Below are 24,709 nucleotides of genomic sequence, written 5' to 3'. Positions count from 1 at the left end.
TAAATTCTCTACCAGTAGATGACAATAACCTTTATTAGTAGAATCAACAAAATGAGTAGCGGAGAAAATGTAGTTTCTCAGCTTGGAAGTCATGCATGAGAATTAATTAATCCCAGTGTTTGTCGTCTTAAATAGGGGAGCTTGAATAAAATCACTGAGAGGAACCTTGTGCTCTTGCACACATGCATAGAATAGCATTTCCAAACCTTGACCACAGAAAGAAGAAAACATAAAGAAAGAAAACTTGTTAATACAAAAGCCAGGAACTCTGAAGGGAACTCTGTAGTACATTGGCAGTGGAGGTATTCTGATTCAGGAAACTACTTCAAAAGCACACCAGTCAAGTCAGAGGTGATATTTTAAAGGCATTTATTGAAGCATGAAAAGCCAGTAACAACCAACATCACAGTTTCTGCCAGAGAATAGGAACTGAAAAGTCATTTCAGTATTTTATTTTATGATCGTCATTAACTGTCTTCTGCATCCAGGATATTAGACATGAGGATAGCTGCAGTTTAGGCCAGGAAACACCCCAAGCAGTTATTATGTGTCTGGATTTTATGTTTTCTTTCATTCATGATCACCGTACCTTTAGAAAAAAAACACTTATTTCTGTATGTTATTGTTGTTATTCTTTTGGGAAAGCGGTCAGATAGCCTTATGAAACGCCAAGGCATTGTACTGAAAAACCCACCCTGCATTAATGTTATAAGAGTGCACCTCTATGTAATGTTTGCTTGTGTATATTTTGAACTGGGATATTTAGTATGTGTTTCTGGAGCAAAGGATTCCAACACAGCTGCTAACGTGGCCCATGGCAGGAGAAGATGCTGTCTTCACCCTGCTGTGCCCACATACCACTCTGCGTAGATGCTCTAGCCGCTCCGTGGGGTGTTTCCATTCAGCTGTTTGTCAGCCACCGAATTCCCCGCTGAGCGTGCCTTCTCTGTAGAGATTTATGGATTCACGCTCTGCTTGGAGGAACTCACTCAGCTAAGCCAGAGAATGAGTGTCCATACCGCTCGGTCCTGCCTGTGCGCTCGTGCTCAGGTCAGCTTCACAGCAACCCAGGTCAGGACTCGCAGTGCCCAGGGCTGTAACCCCTGAATCTACAGTAAGCTGTGTCACCCTGTGAAGTGCTTCACGTGGCATTGTACAATAATAAGGGGGTTTGGCCCAACCCTCTTGCGCTGTGAACCTATGAAGACAGTGAAACAGATCATCTCTGGTTCTCCATGTGTGCTCACAAAATACGCGTGGACATCAGGAAGGAAAGTTCCTTCTGAATTGTCCAGAGAGTTTGGTGAATTACATAAATACTGAACATGAGATGCCCAAACATGGGTGGGTGTTCTCAGGGGCCCAGGGCAAAGGTTGAGACACTGCATTAGGGTCCAGTGTACAGTATTCCACCAGCTCTCTCACTAAGCTTTCAAAACCATTTTCCTGTTCCTCTTCTATCCCCCACCATTTCTAGGAGCTCAGGAGACCTATTGGTGGGACAGAACCCTTATCATGGGTGCTGAACTCTTTTTAAAATCTACCTCAGCCTTTATTATATTGGATTGCCTGGCTTTATTTTACTTTCCATCTCTTTCCTCTTTGTTTCTCTCAAGATGGTTGTTTTCTCTTGGCTACGGGTAGCGCTGTGAGAAGGACGTATGTGCATATATGCATTCAGCACCTTTTCTTCTTTCCTGTGCCAGGCAATGGGGGGCTGTATTTCTGCATCTTCTCAGCAAGAAGTTTTTCCTTCTTCCTTTTGCAGATCGATCCCTTGCTGCCTTCTCCCTTCAGAGCCAGGTGGTGGTGATGTGTGCAGCATTGCTATCTTGAGGGAGAAGGACCATATTATTTTCACCATCCAGACAATGGGTATCGTCTGCTGTAGGCAGCATGGGCTTTGCATATCTTTAAAAAAGTCAGACACAGGGTGATCTTTTCTCATTGCTCTACACTGGCTTTATACGTCAATGCTGCCTTCCCAATTTCAGATGTTATCAGCCTGAATTGACTCTGAAACTTCGTTCTCATACTTACTGTACCAAGCATAGCTACAGCCTTGAGGATTTACTTTTTCCCTCCAGATGAGCACTATTAAGTGAAATAAGGATTCTAAGTTAGGTACTCTTCTTTCTGAGCGAAAAAAGTTACAGCTCACTATCAAGTACTAACAGAATGGAGATATCTCAGGTTCAAGTCAAAAAAGAAATTGGGATCAAATTAGTTGATCATTAAGTTAATCATAATAAAATGATGTTTAGAGTTATATGCATATAAAATGCATATGCACATATAGTGAATGTATCTGCATATGCATATATATACACACATATACACACACGTGTAGTAAGTGGTATAAATATGTTATCTTTATTATTTAACTGTACTTTCCTCTGGATGGGTAAAACAGTAGGACCCAGCCTGGGTAACCCAGGTTCAGACAAGCTCTGAACACCTTCACAGTCAGTTCTGTGATGGTTCAAAGCATCAGTATGTATTTTAAAAGACTAATGTTTAATTTTAAGAAGCATATAAGTGTTTATTGGACTTGTGTTGTAAACCAAAACAGAGATTTTTTTAAACTGAACCCTATCCAGAGAATGCGGATAACATGTTGAGAAGTAAAATAAGTAAATAAATAAAAGAATAACTGAATATGTATCTGGAAGGCAGAAAAATAAAATTGCAGGTTATGCCATGGTGACTGGATAATTCCAGAGACCCCTGCCTTTTGCTAACTCCGAAACATGGCTAAAATATGGCTTGAATTGGCCTTACATCTAAAGCACAATTTCATTATAGGCTGTGCTAGGAAAAGTTACTCGTATTATAATTGTTTGACATTTATTGATTTTTCCATTTTAAAAAAAGTCCCATGGGTCAAATTCTACTTACAGTGGCATTGGTGTATATGACAATATTTTGTAGTTTCCTCACATTCCTGCTGTGAAAGAGGAGACCACAACTGTGTGACTTTCCTATCCTGATTACTGTAAGTTTTATAGAAAAGCATGTCTCTGTTCCTCTAGTCCATGCACTCTAATTCCTGGAAATTGCACAGATTGCTGGAAGAAGAAAAAAAAAAAAGAAAAAAAATGAAATAAGGAAAAACCCTCAAGTTACCCCCAGGTTTTCACGGAATTAACAAAGCCTCCTTGTTGTCCAAGTGGCTTCAGGTGCCGAGAAGTCTGTCAGCACAGAGGCAGCAAGGGCAGAATTACATCCAGGTTCATGAGGACCACATTTTATTTATGTGACTAGCTCCCACTGAAGCCAGTAGAAAGTATCGTTTTGTGGTACTTGCAAACTTTTACGGAGGCAGCACTGCACTAAGAAACTAGTGTTTTTCATTAATTGCCAGAGGTTTAAATGTATTTTGTCACATTGCTAACAATCATGTTTCTGTTGCCCTAGTTTTATGTAGTGAACAGAAATTGTTTCAGATTTATTATAACTCGGAGTCTAGCAAGAGAGATTTGTTCCAAAAGTGTGGGTGGAAATCCCTCTCTGTGCCTTTTTAAAGGATGGGATTTCAAAGAGTTGTCTTTGACTGATATCAACAGCATCCATAAAGAAAGGTGAGAGAGAGCATAATTAAGGTAATTTCAGCACGTTATGTCCCTGCAGCCATGGTGTTGCCCTGCATGCAGAAGTGGTGTGGCTATATTGAAAATGGGAGATGAATTTGGAGTGAGTCTTTCTCACCATTTTTTATGTGTTTGTTAGACACTTTTGGACATGCTTGGCAGCTGGGTTATCCTTATAACCTGTCTGGTTGCTTGGCTTTGAGAAGAGGCTGAGAGAATGAGTTGGGGGGAGGTCATATTCAGGTGGCCTAATTTTCATGTAAGTTCCTGTGTCAGATGTTACCTAAAGTTTTAGAGCCAAATAAGCAGAAAGAATTAGGCACAGAAATTAGCGTCCTTATATAGGCCCTGTGGCAATGGCTTATAATTGGCACATAAAGGATAATATCTAAATGTACGTAAGCATCATCCACCCACTTTCCTCTTGGACAGGTTCATTTATGCAAGACACAGTAAATGTAGGAATATCAATAGTGGCACTCGAGCATAGCAAATTCACAGCTTTATTTATGCTCTAGATTACCAGTCACAGACTATCATGGTGCCCTGACTAGAAACACAAAGTAGCTTGTTATTTTTTGTGTGCTAATAGATTTTCTGTGCTACAGAATGCATATAATTTTGAATAATTCCTCTGTCCTAATGTGTATGTTTTCCACTATAAGAAACTACTCTTTTAGCAATAATTGTTGGTGTCTTTAAAGATATGGATTAAATCAATATCTGGGAGTTATAATTATTGATTTGAAAAAAACATCCATTGAAATAATTAGCCATTACTGCTCAATATATTTCCATGTGGAGTGGATGCAATTGCCATAATTCTAGTTAAATAAGAGGTTGCCTACATACTGGCCTATTTAATGGGTTTTACATCTAAAGAAGAAAAATCAAAGAGAAAAATCTAATGTTCTGTCTCTAGATTTTCTACTTGTTATTTTAGGTTCCATTCTATGGCTCCATTGTGGCAGAAAAGAAATGCTTTCATGCCTGTGATATCATTGTATTCAGAAGCCCCAGGCCTTGGCCAGTAGCACTAGCTCTGATGAGTAGCTTTAATAATTTAAAAGGCAAATCTAGCACTGTGAGAGGAGGGGGAAAACACTTTTTGTGAAGTTTGACCCAACAGAACTTGTTTTACACCTCCAGCAGTCTTGAAGAGTTTCAGGGAAGAGCAAGACCTACTGTTTACTACGGAACCACTGTCACGCATGCCACTTACAGGACCTGTTCTTGGCTAGAACAGCTCTGTAGCCTGCGGGATACTCAAAAGAAATGGTGGCCTTTTTCTTCTGGGGCACCTGGTGAAGAGGGCATTGCTGTAGGCTGAGTTTAGATCCTATGCAATGACATGGATTTTCCCTACATGAAGTCCTGGAAAATGAGAAAGCTGCTGGTTTCCTGCCATGTATATATGCTCCATGAAAAGGAACAGCATAAATAGAAGGAGGCTGGATGTGAATAAAAGGAGAAGCTAGGAGTGAGTGGCAGTGTTACGTAGACGTAGGATAGTAGAGAGTGTGGGAAGAGTGAAGAGGAGCAGGAAAAAGAGCAAGTATAGGAGTAGCAAAGAGGAGAAAAGAGATCAAAAGACTGGGAAAATGGAAACGTGCAATGATAGAAGGAGCAGGAAACTGGTAATAGAAAAATGAGAACAGAGAGAAGAAAGAGAGATGGCACATTTTGTTATTTAATTAATGGCTTAATGTGCTGGATAATCAGAATAATTTTTCGTCTAAATAAGGCAACTGAGTCATCTTCTTAACCTGACTTCTCTAAGCGTCCCCTTACAGCCAAATGAATGTGTGTCATCTCATAATGTGATTATGACAGAAGATGCAAGCAAAGCAGGTTTGAACCCGATACCTGTAGAACATTGGGACAGCTCTTAGGAAAGCTGGGGATTGATGGAAAATCAGTGAACCGACACAACTTTTAAAGCACAATGCTAAAGAAGGCTGCTGAGATTTATTCTCTACTTCCCATCAGCAGGTGATGTCTGGCCACTTCCTGGGAAGCAGGGCTTCAGTATGTGTGGTAGTTGCTCTGGAAGACAAATGTCATAAAAAATGAATGCCTCCTCTTCCTCCTCCTTTCTCTGAGCTTTTATTGCTGAGCAGACATCATATGGTATGGAATATCTGCAATACCCCTCTGCTCAGTTTGGGTCAGCTGTCCAGGCTGTGTCCCCCACCAAGCACTTGCGCACCCCCAGCCTACTGGTGAGGGGGAGGAACTGTTGGAGAGAGACAGCCCTGGTGCTGTGCCAGCCCTGCTCAGCAGTAGCCAAAACACCGGTGTGTCACCAACACCTTGCTGGCTGCCAATGCACAGCACAGCGCTGTGAGGGCTGCCGTGGGGAAAATTAACTCTGTCTCAGCCAGACCCAATATTGCGGCTTGTTGTTTCTCAGCAATGTCGTGTATCTTCTGTATGCTGTAGGGGTGAATTTGATTTCTCCATCTGCTACCCCCTCCCTGTCCCCATGTGTGACATTGAACTCCTGCATTGTTTTGGCCAAAAATGACCAAAGTAATTTCTGTAATACAGCCTTTATTCCACAATGGCACTCTCAGATTTAAGATGAGATTGTTTATAAAAATACTTTTTGATAAGTTGAAGGAAAAATGTTATAGAAATTGAAATTTTGATCATATGTTGCATTACAGGTTTCCTTACTGTAAGCCACGCATGCTGCATCCTTTGCTCTTCATGCAAGAAATACTGTGTGAAGTAAAGTATGGGCAATGATTAGTTCAAATAATTTTATTCATCAGCTATGTGTGGAAACACAGGATACCGAGAGAGGCATCAGTAGGCTAAGAGATTATTTAAAGTGATGCTGCCAAATTCTCAAGTGCCACTTTAACATGTTAGTAGATTAGTGTTTAGTCATTACTTTAAAATGTGTTTCAGACTCCAAAGTGGTCTGCTTTACAAGTGGAACATTTTGAGAAAATAAAAATGTGAAGGCTGGATAAAAACATTGCCTAAATGCTGTGCAGGTGGTAGGTCAATTCAGAGCCTAAAATCTAACTTGGTTCTCTCCTTTCTGTGGCCAATAACGTTTGTGTGCCTGTGTGATGTAACACTATTTGGCGAACAACTACAAGGTTTGGGAGAAAAAAGTAACAAGTTGATGGCTGTTGTGATTTTGAAGCACATCATTGATCTTTCTCCCTGTCCAAGACAGAGACTGCAATGTGTGTCAGGAAAAACTATTACCAATGTAACATTCGCTGGAAAATAGTAATGTTAGGAGAAGTCAAAATCAGAGCAAAGTCTTCAGGTTTTGGAATATTAAAATGTAGATGATGAATTACAGTCAGTGTAGATAAACGACTTACCTTCATAAAGCTGATGTAGGATGAGATTCTGCAAACACTTCTCATTCAAATATTCTGTTCGGGCCCTATATACTATCTGACAGGCAGTAATCAGGGCAAAGCACTGCTGAAATTAATTCCTATAATACTGAGGTTTTTAATGAAAATCCTGATGACAAATTATCTTTGTTGTTCTCTTCACCATTTTATCCCTTGTACCCTAAGTTAATTACACGGCATTTTAATGGAGGCTTTATGAGCATACTATACATGTCAAAGAAAAAGCAAAATGCTGTCAGTTTCTGGAACTTGCCCAAACTCTCACAAACGTATGTGAATTTAATTCTGATAGTGTTTTAATTTGGGGGTTCATCATTTATTTTTTTACCTGTCAAACACTCATTTGGCTTCTCTTAGCATAACAGGTGGGAGTAAAAACCCAGTATTCTCCCCCTTGCTTGTCTTTTGTGAATAAAATTAAAGAAGCAGTAACTGACCATCTCACAGGCACATGATTTAGGACTAAAAACATGATTACGGAATGTTTAAATTGGACAAAGCTGTGAGATGCAAAGGAGGTGAGACTAGGTCTGCTGAAAAGTGAAACAGATGTTGACAGGTAGCAAGCAAAATTTGTAAGATGCTGAGTTGGGAGGGGTTCTTTTGTAATTTCTCCTGATTTTATTTTCCAGCCATATTGTCAGTCTTAGCCACGGATCATTATTTGCAAATTAATATTTTAAATTACCAATAATTTACATTATTTATAGTCAATAATCATTAAGCATTGCTACTCCATTAATTTTTATTTCAGCTGAGTCAGTGGACACCATTTAGTGACTATGGATCCTCGTAAAAGTTCAGATGCATCTAAATTGACGTTGATAGAGAAAAAAGTTTCATTTTAAATCTTTTTTTTTTTACACTTAAACTTCCTTTTTTATAGATCTTTTGTCTGAAATGAACAACTACTTTGAGCAAAAATGGGAACTTTTTAGAATGATAAGAGCAAATGAAAATGGAGCGTTCAACAGCTCATTCTGGGAACTGTTTGGCAGGTTCCCATGGGAGACTGCCCTGAAGGGGAAGGGGACCCAGAGAGGATGCTGCTGTCTGAGGACCACCTCCCCAGACCCAGGCTCAGCCCAGCCCATGGCCCAGGCAGTCACATAGGCACAACAGACGGGCAGGGAGCTCCAGCCTGGGTTCCGGTACCAAGAGAGGGCAGGGGAGACGGAGGAGGGCTACTTGGGAGCACTGCAGACCATTGTCTGGCCATGCAGGCAGGGAATTAGGGAAGCCAGAGTTCAGATGGACTTGAAGTTGGTGAGGAATGGGAAGGGCAACAAGAAGAGCTTCTAAAGGTAGCAGCGAAAGGAGGCCAAAGATGCGGGGCTGCCAAATGAGGCAGCAGACTTGCTAACAAAGCACACAGAAAAGGCTGGGAAACTCAGCATCTTCTTTGCTTTGGTCGTTACTGGCAAGTTCTGTCCTCAGGTCTCCCAGGAAGGATCTGGGAAGATTGAGTTAGTAACCAAATAAGCAAACTGGATATACACAAGTCCATGGGACAAGAAAGGATGTGGAGGGAGCTGACTGAGGTCACTTAAAGGACTGCTTTGTATCTTCTTCAAAAGGCCCCTAGGGATCAGGAGAGGTTCCTGATGGCTGGGAAAAGGTGTCACATGCATCTTCAGGATGAGCAGAAAGGCAGATCTGGGGAACTGTCTGCTCATAAACCTCCCTTCAGTCTCCAGGAAGATTTTGGAGAAAACCCTTCTGGAAACCATGTCCTGGCACATGAAGGACAAGAATGCAATTGGGAACAACCAGCATGGATTCACAAATGGCAAATTGTGGCTGAACAATCTGAGCGCTTGCTCCAGGGAGATGGCTGGTATTGTTGGTAAAGGAAGAGCAGTGGTTATTTACCTTGACTTCCACAAGGCCTGTTACACAATATCCCTGCAGCCAGATTGGTGAGACACAGATTTAAGAAGTGAACTACAAAGTGAGTGGACTGCTGGCCATACTACCAGGCTTCAATAGTTGTGATCAGTTGGACTTTATACGGTGGTTTCTAGTAGCATCTACCAGGAGTCAATACTGGCACCAGCATTCATTCGTTTGCCTTGACATTGGGATGAAATGCACCCTCAGCACCCCTCAGATGGTATCTAATTAGGGGAGCAATTACTATGCTGGTGGTCAGGGCTGCCATTCAGAGGACTCTCAGCAAGCTGGAGAAGTAGTCTGGCAGAAGCTTTTGAAAGTTCAGCACAGGCAAATGCAAATCCCTGAATCTGAGACAGAACAAGCCCATGCAGCAGGACAGGTGGGGCAACAACTGGCTCCAAAGCTGTTTTACAGAAAAATTCTTGGGAGTCCCAGCAGACAGCAGCTCCAAGGTAGGTCAGCAGAGCATCCTGAAGGTCAAACACATCCTGGGCTGTACTAGCAAGAGTGAAGCCAGCAGGTTGAGGGAAGTGATTCTTGCCCTCTGCTTGGTGCTTGTGAGACCCTGCCTGGAAGACTGTGTCCTGTTTTGGATTCCCCTGTACAAGATGGATATTGACATACTTGGAGCATCACGTGGCTGGAGCACAGGACATACAAGATGAAGCTGACAGAACTGGGTTTGTTCAGCCTGAGGATGAGAATAAGGGGGGGATCTATTTGTTTTAAATTACCTACTGGCAATTTACAGAGAAGATGAAGCCAGACTCTTCTAGGCAGTGCACCATAATAGGACAAGAGGCAGCAGACAGAAGTTGCAACATGGGAAATTTTGTCAAAGTATCAGAAAAATCTTTCCTGCCTTGAGGGGGGATCAAATACTGGCACAGGTACCCAGAGACTCTGTGACATCTCCATTCTTGGAGATATGACAAATTCAACTGGGCAAATCCCTGAGCAATCTTTGAACTTGCATGCAACTTCAAAGCTGATCTTGCTTGAGTGGGCTCAGATGAGCCCCAAAGATCCCTTCCAACCTGGTATTTCTAACAGAATTTGGTTTTGCTTGCTTAAATGGCTGCTTTAAGTATTTGAATAATATTCCTGGGCCACTTTGTATTTTGAAGGAAAAGAACAGTGAAAATGCAGATGATGATGATGATGACGATTAACAAAATGTAAGTCATTGGTGCTAGGAAATATTGTAGGAGTGGTCAGGTTATCAGGCTGCCAGAACGGATTATGGGTTTTTGTTAAATAGAACAAAACCACCAGTGAAGCGTGTTTAATCCACAAAAATGAAGAGTTCTGCAAACCCTGTAAACAAATACAAGGTAAAAATAGGTCAATTTGGGTGATTTACTAGCCTGGACAAATACAACTTAAATATATTTTAATATTTTTCTGTCTTGCTTCTTTCTTTTGCTTAAATGCCAATCACTTTCTTCACCAGTTTTCTCAATCTTTGCAAATATTCTTTTGCTTGGGGAATAAACCTGATAGGCCTTGAGGGTTGGGGAAATGTAGGGAAGACAGTGGTGTGGACTTTGGTGGGTTTTTTCAGTCCAGAATACAGACAATGATTTCTCTTTCAAAATCATTCCCTAGCTGTGTATCAATACCTGCCTGAAAATAAGGTACTCTACTGTCCAATGGATCTGTGAGCAGAAGGGAATTTTCTCAGGAAGGCAAGACTCTACCCTCCCTCTTATGGTCCCAGAACTTCTCTGAGGAAAACCTACATTACTAAGTGAAATAAACCCATGGCTTTGGTGACAGCCAGAGCGGTGGTCAGAGCTTCTGACTGTACCGGGTGAATGTCCAGGCTCAGAGAGCTCTCAGGCTTGAGTGCAGATGCTGTAGAGCTCCCAGCATGAGATGAGGAACCCTCTGGCCCCCTTGGTTAGTGGTTGGTTGGGCAACCCTGTGCCTCCATGCTGAGCTGTGCAGGTCTTCTGCTCAGTGCATAACTCTCCTGAGGGTAAGAACAGAAAAATGCCTCTGCTGGGCCTAACTGGTAGGCCTGGTATATTTTTCTGAATTATCACATATGTTATAATGTACATTATAACATGTAAGATGGCAGCGTTAGGGGGATGCATTTTCCATTATGTTTCTCATCCTTTCCTGGTCTGAAGTTTAGGGACTTGTCTAGAAGTTATACCTTTGTTTCTAATAAATGTTGAGGGTGGGTAGTGTCCCATGAATTTGTTTCATTGCTTTTTGAATTTATTCAGGCTTTTAACATCTGCAATATCTTCTAGCAATTCCATAACTTAATTACCCATTCTGTAAAAAAATATTTTCCATTTTTTAAGCTTTAATCTGACACTCCAAAATTTCATTTCCTTCTCTTTCCTTCTTGTATTACTAGTAGGTGTGAATAGCCTTCTCAGTGCAGCACATGATGTTATGGGTTTTGTCATGTTCTTCTGAGCTATGTCTTTTCCAAACTGTTATCCCCAGCCTACTTATTGTTCCTCACACATATACTGTCCCTTACCTTCAATTATCTTACTTATCATCCTTGGCTATACATTTTCTACTTCAAGTGAGTCCCTTGGGGCTTAGGAGATAAGGCACATTTTCTCAGTGGCAATAATGTTGCTCTCCTGCATTTCATTTTCCTAATAATTCATAACATTCCATTTGCTTTAGCCTGATGTTTTCATAGAACGGTACATGGTTTCTCCAGTTGGGGCAGCTGTATTTCAGAATGGTAATAGCTAATTTAAAGCTCATCCCTGGGTATCTATAGTTAGAAATCTTTGGTTTTATTCCAGATTTCACATTTGTCAGCACTGCATTTCATCCACATTTTTATCACCAATCACACAGAATTGAGTTCTTTCTGCAATTTTTCAGTCACCCTTTGGTTTTACTACCCTAGACAATCTAGTGTGACTGTCGCCTCACTATTCAGCCTTACGCAAATTACTGACAACTGTGTTGAACAGTGCATTTCCCTGCGCTGATCCACTAGAAATCTCACTGCGTTGTGATGAGTGACCATTTACTTCTACTACCTGCTTCCTATTGTCTAACCAGTTTTAAGGGGTTTCTTGCCTGTAAAGAAGATTTTGGCCTGGGAACCTCCAAAAGCTCTTCCACAGTGAACACTTACTGTGTTCTTTTCACTTTGCTGGTGTACAGTCTGATCTCATTTGAGCTCCCCTTTTATACCCCAATTACTTATCAGCCCTACAGACTTTCTGGCAGACTTCTTGTTTCTGATGTGCTTAAAAAACATTTTATTATTGGTTTTATGCCTTTAGCAAATTGCTCTTCAAAATTTTTTTGGCCAGGCTTATTAAATGTAACTTGCCAGCATTGATATTATTTTCTATTTTTCTAGCTGAAAAATGACTTCCACTTTCAGAAGAACTTCTAGTAATCTCCTTTGCTGTGCTGTGTATTGAAATGGTCTAGAAAAAAACAGGCAACTCTAGGGAGTTTCTTTTTACATCTTCCCTGCCTTCCACCTAAAAATGACCTGACATAAGTTGGGTAGTTAAAGTTATAAATTAATTATTGGGTTTTTTTCTGAATTGCTTTCTCTCTCTTGTGATCCCTCAGAAAAGGAACTAAAACATGAAGGGAATGCTCGTAAAATTCAAACCATGGGGACAAAAAATCAAACGGAAACCATTTGCAAAAATGGATAGAGAAAGGAAGGCTTGGTGTAAGTATGTATGGATAAGAAAGAATGAGTAGCAGGAGGAAAGAATAGGTTGGGAAAAGTTACACAGACAAATGAAATGGTGATCATACCAAAATAATCACTTCTGAAATATTAAAGGTTTCAGTGCAGCTTGCACTACAGATCAGTGTGATGAGTCCTAGGGGTAAACTTTCTTTTCTGAAAATTATACCCAGATATAGACGGGGTTTAGATATGGATGCTCATACATGTGTGTGTATGTCCTGCCTCAGAAGTGAGGACGACTGAGGCAGCAAAGCTTCCAGATACTTATGGGACTTGAATAGTGAGCGGGTCCCCCAAACCAGAGGCATATTTCATCTTTGGGCAACTGCCTAAATTTCCTCATTCATCAGCAGATTCCAAATGATAGGTTCAGCCTCTTGTAAACTTCCAGGTGTATACAAACATGATTCCTGGGCATATCCTGGCAGTGGCTGAGCACTGCACCCCAAAGCAGCAAAGTCTGGTACCAGGTTATGTCAGTGCCTTGCGGGATTGAGTCCTGAGAGCTTTTGCTCATGAGCCACTCCAGAAGGAGAGGTGCTGGTTTCTCCCTGAGCCTGCTGCTCTGCGCAAAAATGGTGGGTCTGCTTTGAGCCCTAACAAGGTAAGGCTTTCCAGCGATGTATTGCCAACTTTAATGTTTCTCTAGATTTGCAGGGAGGAAATATTTTACCTCTTGGAACCGAGCAATTACCAAACTTTAAAAATGCACTTACCACCCCAAAAGGGAAGTAAATATACAAATTACTATCACTACACATATAAATAATATATCTATTCTTACTCTAGGAGTTCTGCTGGATTCTGAATTCTTCTTTGAAAGGCCCAGTTGCAGTCATAAGCATCATTTTTCAACTAGGCTTAACAGTGAGACTTTTAACTTCTTTTGATGAGGATAGATACAGATCCTCCAGATGAGTGAAATGAAGGTAAATGACAGCATTGGTTGACTTGCACTCTGAAAGTTCACTGCACAGGACAAGGGAATAAACATCAGGGAGCCATCAGCACCTGGGCTGTGATCAGCTACGTGTTTTGTAGCATGCAGAAGCTTTGATTTTGTTTCCCAGTTGGGCCCAAGATGTAAGATTTGACCTGTAAAGCCTCCTGGGGTTTGAGCTGTAACAACTCTAAGGCCTCTGCAAGGTTAGCAGCTTTTTTTGCACTGAGCACTGGAGAAATGCTTATTTCAGGCAGACACCGTCCCTGCCCTGAAGCACTCATTATCTCTTTCTTTGAGGTGTTTTACCCATAGCTAAAGGCCTCCATGTATCCTGAATAAAAGCCCTCTGATCAGTCAGTCTTTCTAATTTCCCTACCTCCTCATCAATGAATGCTTGCTGGTGCAGGGCTCTCCTTCTCCCTCACCCCTATAAAGGGAGAAAATTCTTTCAAGAAGGGGAAACAAGATGGTACACCAACGGGAAAGGAAAGGCTCAGAGCAATAAGAAAGGAGATAGATAGAAAGATGTGAGTAAGTTTGGGAATAGTTATCTATTCTCAATCTAGAGAGCAAGGCAATATAGGAGATATAAGAATGCAATGCTGGAGAAAAGAAATACAGAGAGAAACTTCATCACAGTTATATGACACAGAAAAGTGACTGAAGGAGGAAGAAGACTGTACTAGCAGACACGACACAGTACAAACCGAAACAAAGTGACGGAAGTTAGAAAAGAAAATGAAAAAAACAAATGTTCAAGATACAAATTTAGATTTTTTTTTAAAAAAAAGCTCAGTAGAAAATGTACACATGGTACATAGATAAACCATTTTTCTCCCATAATGCAGCAACACTCCAGAACCTAAATGGGCTGTGCTAATAGCAGCTCTGTGAGGTAGGACAAGATTACTATTTTATGTCCATGGAATTAAGGCACTGAAAGACAAAGCGAATCTCCAGAGAGCACAGTGGAAATCTGCAGGTGGAAGAGGGTTCTAAACTTGGCGAGCATCACTGAATTATCTTCTCCATCAGTAAAGTTTCAGACATTTAAAAAAAAAAAAATGGAATGAAGTAGGATAGGAAGTTGGATATAAAAAGTCGTTATGGTACAGCAAAGTATTATTTTATGTTGAACAAATTTATTTGTCTGCATTTTTTTCCTGTTGTTGCTATGCTAGTGGACTTGGCCAACAGTGGTATAATCAGTCAGAAAAGCTGTAACAAATATACCTGCATAAGGCTTTAATAAATCTAGCTCAAAACACTAATATTTACTGAAATTTCCACGTTATCTGCCAATATTGATGCAACGTGTGTTCTGACATTACTGTACAATGAGAAACTGCCAATACACACTAGAAAGCTGTTCCTGGTTTTAAATCTATTATTTACTCTACGGCTCTTCAGTAGTTTCCTGATCAAACTAGTCAAGGCAGACTGATAACTCTTATGTTGCACCAGTATATTGAAATATCTCACGGCAGCCTTTTACATCAAGAATTTCACTGCACTCAAACTCTTCCATAAGGAACTTGAAGAGCGCAATATGGACAGCATGTTAAAAAATTCTTGATCATTATTGGTGAATTGTTTGCTTTTTTGAGAATGATATCATATCAATGCCCCTGTAGAAGAATTAAAACTGACATAAGGTGGACTTCATACACTTAGGGTCAAGGCACCTGACTCTCAGAATTGTAGGACGACAATGGTGAATGTAGTCTTTGCTGAATCTTCTGAGAATGCAGAAGAAGTAAAGTTAAATTGAGTCCTCAGCTTCCAGCAGCAAACTGGACTGGCTGTGAGTATAAGCAAAGCAGAAAATGCCTAAGGTAGCAGGCAGCTGGGAAATGAAAGTGCATGTCCCTTAACATCCCCCTTCTAATTTTGCCCATATTAGGATTGGGGAAAACAGGTTGTCTGAAACTGCTGCTGCCCCTAAAGTAGGAGTGGAAACTATTGGTAGAATGCCCAGCGCCAGCAGCTGTGATAGCTGACTGGTATCAGTCCCTGGAGGCAGCCAGCTCTGCAGCGTGGATCCTCTAGATCTCTCCGTTGCAATTCCCCACTTTTCTGTGGCAGGCAGGAGTGGCCCTGTCCCATCTGTTATTTTAGGAGGACTGACTGTCAGTTTTGCCTGAGCCATTGAAAAGTCTTGTGCTGGCTCTAGAATAAAAGACATGCAAAACATTTATAGTCCTAAATGAGGAATAATCATGGCATTACTCATATTTAGAAATTCAAGGAGCATCCTTGGTCTAAATGTTGTATGTACCATGCTACTCGTTCCAAAATGCAGATGACATTATCAACATTTCATTCTCAACTCCTAGCTCTCTCGGTTTCTCCTTTTTTTTACCCTAGGTTCATTGTTGTGAATTCGACAGGTTCATGTTAAAACATATTTTCATTCAGGATGGATGGATAGATCTTCTGCCTTCACTGTCTGCATTTGAGATTTGAAACAGAAATGTGGTTCAGGTTCAACTATCCAACTTCTCTGTGTTTTCAGGATTTTTGGTTTGGTTATTTCTACACCTTCTGCCATGGGAATTTCCAGAGATTATAAATTCAGTAGCCAAATTCAGAGTCTAGAAGTGGAACTTCCCAAGTCTGTTCCATAACTGGCTGACTGGTTTTTGTGCCCTGGAGCTTTGTTCCTTCAAGCTGGCAAATGTGGCAGACCTTAAGTGATGGAATCAAACTATTCCTATGGATCTGTGAATTGTTCCCTTGGTCCATCCTGGACTTGTGATATTCCTTCATGTTGCAGCCAGTGTTTTTCAAAGTGACAGAATTTTACAACATAACTACTTCTGTGGTTTTACAGATCAAGTTAGCTTTTTATTCTAATTGTTCAACAGTGTCACAGTAAGCCATATTATAATCCCCCTTTTTAACATCTGTATTAGGTCAAGAGTTGTATTTGTGAGGCTCACGAGGATCAGATTTCTTACTCCTTATTTCATACTCCTTATGGCTGCTTCCTCCTTGGTATGCCACTGCAGTAGGAGAAAGGATGAACGTTCTCTGAGTTTTGCCCAGTCTTCCAGGACTGCCCAGTTCACATGCTTGCTTGCTCCCCCTGTTTCTGGCATATTTCTGTTTTTTCTCAGATACAACTTATTCCAATAGTAAGCAAGCTCTGATGTTTGTATGCTGGCATCCTCAGTGAAAACCCATTGGGCATCATGGCTGGATGCCTACTTCAGCTTTTGGTTTGGACAGTGGCTCCTGTTATTTCAGTTGTCATTATTGTCAAGGAACTTGATCGGTTTTTATATTAGTCCTCAGTGAAGACTGGATGTCTTCAATGAACTATTAGGAAAGTGCAATAAGGCACTCAAAAAAAATTGCTTCTTTGACTTTTAAAAGAAGAAAATAGTGGGTGATTTTAAATTATTTATAGCTCTGTGATTAGTAGTGTGTAAATGTTATTTAGACTTTATATAAAAACACAGTAATTTCTTCTTTGTACCAGTCAACTAGCAACTCTTCTTCCACCCACTGGCATACTTAGTCACCTTTTGTGTAAATCTTCACAAGCAAACGTCCCCAAGGGTAGCTTTGATAAACTGGCACGCTCCCCATGGCAGTGAAAAATGACCTTCTACCTTCCCTGTAACAACCAAACACGGACTCGGAGCCTTGGGAAACCCAGGGCTCACCCAGGACTGTGGAGTATTGCTTTGCCATCTGCTTCTTGCAGGAGGAGAATTAGTTCATGCCTGTTAGGGCTAATCCTTTCCCTGCTAGTAAAGTCCATCCACCAGTGACCCTTTGAAAATAGGAAGGAAATGCTGGAGGAGATGCCCATGTCTCAAGATACCTTGTGCACCCTTCTTTGTCTTAGTTTTCTACTGAGAACCTGCTGGTTTCACTCTCTTTCATCTTGTCTCTCCACTGCACCACACTTGCTGAGTGGTGAAACACTGCAAAATTATGTTAAGCAAGACTTTAGGGCGAACATCCAAGTGCAAGACTGAGAGCAAAAGGGTATAAATAAAACAATGACAAATTCACTTCTGGTCTATACTTAACCATGACTCCTGTTTCAAGTATTCCATGAGGGATTTCTTTTGCTTTGCCCTGCAGTGAGAGCAGAGGATGGTGGGTTCATAGAGTCAGCCTTCCTCCCAGGTGGCGAGCTCACTTCTGTGTGACTTCTGCTCCCAAACGCCCTGTATTCCTTTAGGGCTGTGCTTTTGGATGTAAATGCAAATGCTGTTTAGGTCCTGTCTTGAGAGGGACCTCGCATATACTTAAATGGTCATTTCCATGCAAGCCTGGCAGGGACTGTCAGATCAATACAGCTGATTTTGCCCCCTGAGATCAGAAGCGTTGTGCACCGAGGGTATATTCTCTCTTTGTCCTTCGGCAGTCTGCTGACTAGCAGCCCCTGCCCATGGGATCCTTTTCAACTCCTCATGCTCCACTGAGGTTATTTATACAATCATAATATCTCTGTTATGAGATATCAGTTGTGCATGTGTTCTGCAAGGTTCACAATCACTGGTACCTTAGTGACTTTCTATAGACCTCACACTTTATTAACATGGATAACAGATGCTGTAAAATTCATATGGTATAAGTGCTAATGCAACTTGTACATAATGTTTCAGGTATAACGTCTTTTTTGAAGATCAGCTCCTCTCTGCTTTGCTGTGTGTCCTGGTACAAACTGCATTTTCTTCTGATCTAACTGCACTGGAATTCCAGGAAAGGGATGTCACTTTTATAGAGCTATACCATAATTCCGTTTAAAAAAATAAAATCCTTTTTTTAACTTTATCTCGTATGTACAGTGCTCCTGGTTTCCTGCAGATACAGTCTCCCTTGATACAGAAGCCCAGACACTGATTTTCAAGATAGGGTTCATTTTGGACTTTATTGATTCAATAGACCTTGGTTTCAGCTGCCTTCAGAGAACAGATTTTCAGCCAAGCAGAGATGATGTTGTAATCTTGGATGATGATGGCATTTGTGATTGTCCAGTGAGCCTTCCCAGGGATCAGCCTACATCTCTGGGTTTGGACACAATCATTTTCATTCTGACAAATTACTGGTGGTGTGGAAGGAGAACATGGCTATAGCTGGGGTGGGTTTAGATCTTTCCCAGCCATAAGATATTTTATTGTTTGCATCATGTTCTGCTTTTTAAAAATTTTCAAAGTCAGCAGAGTAGAAGATGTGATTGTTTTTCAGAATGGTGTACGAGGTCAGCTGTGCAGTTATTTATCTCTTTCTTTGCAGTATTTTCAGGAAAAGAGGCAAATGCATTGATTTTTAAAATTATGCTAAAACAGACATCACAACAGATCGACATTTTAATTTTAGCAAACCACTGACTATGAATGAAAGACTTCCCCTCTCTTACCTCCGCTAATTCTTTTTTTTTTTTTTAATATAGCTTGGTCCTCTCCCTTCCCCTTTCCCTTCCTTTCCTTTCCTTTCCTTTCCTTTCCTTTCCTTTCCTTTCCTTTCCTTTCCTTTCCTTTCCTTTCCTTTCCTTTCCTTTCCTTTCCTTTCCTTTCCTTTCCTTTCCTTTCCTTTCCTTTCCTTTCCTTTCCTTTCCTTTCCTTTCCTTTCCTTTCCTTTCCTTTCCTTTCCTTTCCTTTCCTTTCCTTTCCTTTCCTTTCCTTTCCTTTCCTTTCCTTTCCATTATACCTGTCTCTCTTCATCTGTAGAAGTTAGCTGTAAACTCACTGAAATTATGCAGTTCATTGGACGGTGTGATTCAAACGCAGTTTGCGGGGTTTTTCCCTCTTTCTCTCTCCTACTAATGAGGGGAAGAGTTCTGTGTTTGCGGGGTTATACCGCAAGGTGCATGATTTTAATGTGAAGTTCAAATATTTGGCATTGACAGTCTTATCATACAAGAATAAAAAATAGGATTGTAAAGTAACTGCAAAGTAGAGAAAAGGGACAGAAGGCAGAAAGTGGGGAACGGTTTTTTCCACTGCTAGTGGCTTTGCAGTTGGTGACTGCAAAAGCATCTTTCTGAACTGTAGTGCCTGCTGTGGTGGACAGCAAAGCAGTAGAGAGCTTGGGTCAACAGCTTTCTCAGGCTTCCCAGCTACAGATACTTTAGGGCTCCTAATCACTTGATGTATCTATATGCTTTATGCCTCAATTACCACAGCTTTCTGTTGCAATTCTTTGGTTTATTCACATCCAGTGAACTTTACTGTGCTTTCATTTTTTGGAGAACTACATTTTTAGTGCCTATCTATTTAGAAGAAGGTTCCTCTAACTCATGGCATCAAGTCAATTGAACATGGGCTTTTAAAACAGAGTATTGACTATTCTTTCTTTAAAGATTATTTCCAAATTTTGAATAGCTTTTTTTTTGCTTTTTTTTTCTTTTTTTCTCCTTTATTTTGTTAAATCTGGTGCGTGGTACTACTGCATTTGCAGAGCTTGATCCAGAAGAATCGAAGCACATGCTTAAGGAGAAGAATGGCATGTGGTTCATGAACCCCATAATTAGTTCCCCTTCCTAGCTCTAAGCAGTAATTAAATCTGTCACTTCTGCTCTGCTGATTCATTTATTTAGCTATTTAATTGCTCAGCTGAATACGTCTTTATCTCCGGAACTGCAACATTTTATTCAGACAAAGAAATAGCATAATCCATTATTACTTTTTTCCCAAGAGCAGGGACATGTAAAAGAAAAGAACACTAATACTAGATGATTTGGTGGTATCGTCAGTTTTCACTTACCAAACAAAACAGTGTTTAAGGGAAAACTTCAACCAGTGCTTGAGGAGAGCTTTCCATATATAGGCTTGTTTCTCCAGGAAATTATGTCAAATGCGAGGACGCAATGTCTCTGATCCAGGTTTCCATTTGGTAATGAGTTAGCTTAAAGCACTTCCAGGCAATAGTAATAATTTTCTACAAGACAAGAAGTCTTACCTTGATCTGTTGGTGGAATATTTCATAAACAGTTTAAAATTGCAGATATATACTGAATTGTTTACAAAATAAACAGTATAATTTCTTTATATGTTTTATTTTTGGGACATTGCTCATGGAAATTTCTGTCATCTGTCTCTTAGATTTATCATCAAATACAGCACTGTGATCTGTAAAGCAAATGGTGTTTTGAATACTTTCAAGCTTACAAAGGAGAGCCTTTCTGAATACCTCTCTGTGAAGCATATTTCCATACATGCAGTTTTCCTCATGTTACATTTTCAGCATCCTTAAAGGAGGTTGCAAGATTCCTCCACCATTTCTATCCATAGGTTGGAAAAGCTGGTGTAGGAAAGCAGCATGCAAAACAATGAGGACCAGGTCAAAACAGATCAACTCAAACAGGGCCTTCTGGCAACATGAGAAAATACTGGGGTTTTTTATAACCTTTTTTTTTCCCCCCTCCTTGAACTCTGTAATGATAGCTGATCCAGGAAGTGGAAGATACAAAAAACACCCAAAATTGAGAGAGAAGGCTATTTTTCTTTCACTTCTGGCATCAGCGGCTCAGTTCCGCCAATTTATTCATCTGCTTGGCTGGATGGATTTTTATGCCATGCACACAATCTTGCATTTCACTCCATTAGTGACTTATTTTTGCTGTCTTGTTACTCAGTTACAACTACGCAGCTGTTTAAGTCATAGGTCATTTTTTTCCCAGGTAAGCTCATTATACTAAAAATCTTTTACTGCTTACCTGGAGGGGGTTTTTTTGTTGTTGAGGATTTTTTTTTTTTCCTTCAGCGAAGGTCCTGTCCGCTCCTTTGCAATGCAAAGCATGTCTGTACTGCTGCTGTGGACACCCAGCCTGGCCCTGCTTGAAGTAAAAGCAGGACTCAACGTAAAGATGGAACCGGCAGGGTTTATTAGCTATATTGCAATACCTCGCAAATACAGCTGGACGTCCTGCCATACCTCCAGCTGCTGTGCTGGGCTACGTGAACCTCCAGCTGCCTGTGCCAGAACAGGGGTCTCTGCTTCGCTCTCCCACATCCTCAGGGAGGGCTTTGTCAGCCCGCGGGCCAGCGGCTTTGGCCCGACAATGCTTAGTCTGTATTGTTTGCGTTGGTGTTATTGTTCTGCATCTGTGCACTCTGCGTTACTGAAAGCTCTTTGTTGAAATAAAGAATATTTCTGTCCCTGCTAAAACTAGGAAGTCGGGAAATCTTGCGGGTGGTTTTGGTTTTGCAAGCCTGTGCACATGATTTTTGGACTAGGGCTTCGCATGAGCTTCGCTTAAATATTCTCGCTTTTAAATACGTTTCTTCAATTGATCTTCTAAAAGTACACTCTTTGTTATGTAGGGCACATGCTTAAATTCAGGGAATTAATAAACCAGCAAAAATCATCTCTGGACATCCTTTGAGGATAAGGGTGCTTTGAGGATAAGCCTGAATGTGAACGGGTTTAGTATGAGAAAGCACTGTGCACTGCAGCGGGACAAACAAGTATGATCAGAGGAGTGCATGGGAATGAAATGGAAAAAATAATATTTATTTGTAGTAGAAGAGAAGTTTATTGTTGAATTGGTGGAAACCGAACAGAAGAAACACAGGGATAATAATTTCAGACGGCTTTTATCTCAGTTCTGAAAAAGCATGAGGTTAGTCAATAGGATTAATACTTTTACATAGATTCGTACATAAACTTTGAGACACGAGAGTTGGAGGGACATCAGTGGAGTGCCCTTCCTTTACAGTGATTATATTCGGGAACGTCTGTGGAGGGAATTAGGTGACAGTGACTATCGGCTTCCCCTCAGATGAACCTAGCTGTTGTCATCCTGCCATCAGCAGGCTGGAAATCACTGTCTCGAAGGCATTGCAGAGTTTACAAGCAGTCAAAGGGGATGGAAACCGCTCCCTTCCCCACCCTGCCCTGCCCTCCCCGTGCCGGAGCAGGCAGTGTCCAGCTACTTGCAGGATGTGAACTGGAGGTCTGCGAAGTGGTGGAGGCACTCTGATGGGTCAAGGGTGTTTTGGGGTGGTTTTTTTTTTTTTTTAGCTTTCAGCTCTAACTCACTGTACAGTTAGAAACATCAGGCTTGAGTTTCTCCTCATTCACAGTGCTGGAATATGCTGGTGTAAAATATGTCTAAATCAAATTAGATTAAATCCCCCAGTTTTGATGTGGCTGTACTTCATTAATGTATTGATTTACTTATTGGTGTATTAGGAACCTATTGTTAATGTTTTAATTTAGAGAAGCGTTTGCTAACTATTTGTGTGATGTAATGTATCTGTGGGGTTGGAGACTACCTCTGACCAGCCCTGGTCACTGTACTTGGTTACATAAAATGTACAGACTCGGGTACCTATAAATATTAGCGTGCAGCTGTCACAGAGGGGATTGTGAATGAGCTACTTGGGACCTCGAAAACATAATAGCTTGGCACCCAGAAATATACAACTTTTGATAACATATTACAAGGTTACGTATTGGGGGAGAGGGTAGGAAGGCGGCAACTGCTTTTAATCTTTATCTTTTTAAAAAAAATTATTTTTCCTCCTTTGTACTTCTGGTATACATCGGATCTTTACAATTTTTATCACATTAGGATGTGACATTCCTGGCCTTGACAGTGCTTTTGTTTGGCTATTTATAGCAGCTTCTGGTCATTGTGAAGCAAAGGCGATTGCCCTGCCCTCTGGCCCTTTCTTAAGCAGATTTTGGGCAGAAGCTCCTCTCATGTGGCACTAATTGCAATGATTGGTGGAGGGGGTGTTGTGAGCGCACTCTGGCTGACTCGGGCTTATCTGCTAGGGGCTAAGCCAGGGGAGGAAGGGAGGAAAAACGGGGAGAAGGGAGGAAAGGGGAGGGAAAAAAAAAAAAAAAAAAGGAGGGGAAGGGAAAAAAAAGAAAGCACGAAAAAAGAAAAAAAAAAAAAAAAAAAAAGCCTAGCTTAGCTTCACTCTGTTTGGGCTCAGGGCTCCCGGCCATCTGTCCGCGCTCGGGCGGCACGGAGGGAGCCGGCTGGCTGCGCAGCCCCACGGGAGGAAGGGAGCGGCGTGGGGCTCCGGCCGGGCTCGGGAACCCGCTCAGCAGGTGGGTACCGCTGCCTCTGCCCCGCACAGGGCTGCGAGGGGGGACGGGGTAGGCAAGGGGAAACTCTCTCCCGCTTTCTGGTGGCGTAGCGCGGCCGATGAGGGGGTGCTGCGTGCGGGGGGAGGATCGGTTTTTGGGGGGTTGCTTTGTTTTGAAGCTTGCAGGAGCCGAGCATGCTGCTTTTGCGGGTGCTTTAGGGGCTGAGTTTAACTCCTCTGCCTGCCCGGGATGGGCTGCGATGGGCAAAGTGGTTAAAAGCTCGAAACCAACAAGTTGGCGTGGACGTGATGTGTGTGGGGATGGGGCCGGTTTCTCGCCCGCACAAGTGAGCTGCGCTAAAATATCTGTTAGGGACTGCCAGTGGGGAAGCGTGCGCTCCCCCCGGGTGAGTAACCCCGCCGGGGCCGGCAGCTCCGGGGTTTAAATGCGGTAATATAATCTGGAGACTGGTGTGTGTGTGTGGGGGGGTGTCCCCGGTTAATAGTCTCCTGCAAGTTTAATGTGAAATGGGGAAAGGCCGAGGAAAACTGCAGGGGCTGCGGAGGGGTTAGAAAGATAGAGACTAACAAGTTTCTGACGTACTGTAAACCAGCATCACTGTCAAAAGCAAGCGAGCTGGAATATTGTCCCGTATTTTGGGTGTGTTGGCACTGGAAGTTGCTTCCTTTTTATTTAGTTGGTAACATTTTTAGAGGCTTTTGTTTGTTTGTTTTGAAGTCGTTAATGTAAACAGCCAAAGTAAACTATCATATAGTGTTGTTCTGCGTGGTGTGCAATGGGGGGGAAAGTGAACTTCAAAGTGTGTTTTTTCTTAAAGAAAAGTTGGGAAATACAGGGTAGCTTTATGGTAACTGTAATAAGAGAGGACTCTGGACTTCATGCCTCTTTTTTATTATTATTATTATGAATAATATTATTGTTTGTAAAGAAGCAAGAAGTTTTGTTACTATGCGCCAAAAACTACGTTTTCATCTCTGTAATACATCTGCTAGAATGTCCTATTACACTGGATACAGTTATGTTTAGTGTACAACTTCTATTTGTGTTTCTGATAACTGAGTGTCTATTTTTCCAGTAGTACTAGAAGAGTTAACACATTTTACCTAATCATATTTTAGTAGTTCTTGCGTAGATTATAGACAGCAAAATGCAGTTATAGCTG

At 41.4% G+C, this 24,709-nt stretch overlaps 1 protein-coding gene across 6 annotated transcripts in view; it reads left to right on the top strand.

Moving 5' to 3' along the window:
- LOC104641782 (poly(rC)-binding protein 3) overlaps positions 1 to 24,709 on the top strand; it is a 531,086-nt gene that overhangs the window by 358,369 nt on the left and 148,008 nt on the right. Inside the window, exon 1 of one of the 6 annotated variants that reach the window (XM_075744670.1) lies at positions 23,163 to 23,547. The exons of the other annotated variants lie outside the window; for them this stretch is intronic. The gene's annotated coding sequence lies outside the window, so the exon portion shown is untranslated. Of the gene's footprint in view, positions 1 to 23,162; positions 23,548 to 24,709 lie in introns of those variants that run through there. 6 annotated transcript variants of the gene reach the window in all.

This window comes from Balearica regulorum, chromosome 2 (genome assembly GCF_011004875.1).
Source record: "Balearica regulorum gibbericeps isolate bBalReg1 chromosome 2, bBalReg1.pri, whole genome shotgun sequence".
NCBI classification, from domain to species: Eukaryota; Metazoa; Chordata; class Aves; order Gruiformes; family Gruidae; genus Balearica; species Balearica regulorum.
Note: the sequence above shows the minus strand (reverse complement) of the source record. Positions and strands in the feature narration are given on the sequence as shown.